We start from the raw sequence: 469 nt of genomic DNA on the forward strand, positions 1-469 counted from the left end.
CGGCCGCCCGCCCGGCCCGCTCGTGCGCCGCTACGCTGTGGGGGAGGGAGAGCGCCGAGGAACCTTCCTTGAGGAAATGGAGGCAGCCCTGGGGGGGGGACCGGGGGGGCGGGAAAAAAAGCCGCCGCCGAGGCTCCGGCCCGGGAGTGTGGAACATCGAAAGTCGCAGGCGGCCGTGCAGTGCCTCGCTGCGGCCGGAGGGTGGCGCCGCCCCGCGCTCCGGGAGCCACGGTGGGGTGGGCGCTCCGCCGGCCGAGGCGCAGGGACGCGGGAGCCCCCCGCGCGCTCAGCCTCCCGCCGCCCGGCTCGGCTCGGCTCGGCTCCTCCCGGTCGCGCAGTCAGCAAGTTCCGAGCGGGCGGGCGAGCGAGCGAGCGAGCGAGCGGGGGAGGGGCGGGCGCGGCGGCGCGCGTGCTCGCCGCTTGCCTGGCGGAGGGGGGCGCGAGCTGCTCCCGCGCGCCCCCGCGCGAG

General features: G+C 79.5%; 1 protein-coding gene across 1 annotated transcript in view; it reads right to left on the reverse strand.

The window, feature by feature from the left end:
* Window positions 1-197, reverse strand: part of Ube2e3 (ubiquitin conjugating enzyme E2 E3) — a 47,944-nt gene extending 47,747 nt beyond the window's left edge. The window contains exon 1 of the mRNA XM_028763025.1: window positions 1-197. The gene's annotated coding sequence lies outside the window, so the exon portion shown is untranslated.
* Window positions 198-469: the final 272 nt, after the last annotated feature.

This window comes from Grammomys surdaster, unplaced genomic scaffold (genome assembly GCF_004785775.1).
Source record: "Grammomys surdaster isolate TR1022 unplaced genomic scaffold, NIH_TR_1.0 136, whole genome shotgun sequence".
NCBI lineage: Eukaryota > Metazoa > Chordata > Mammalia > Rodentia > Muridae > Grammomys > Grammomys surdaster.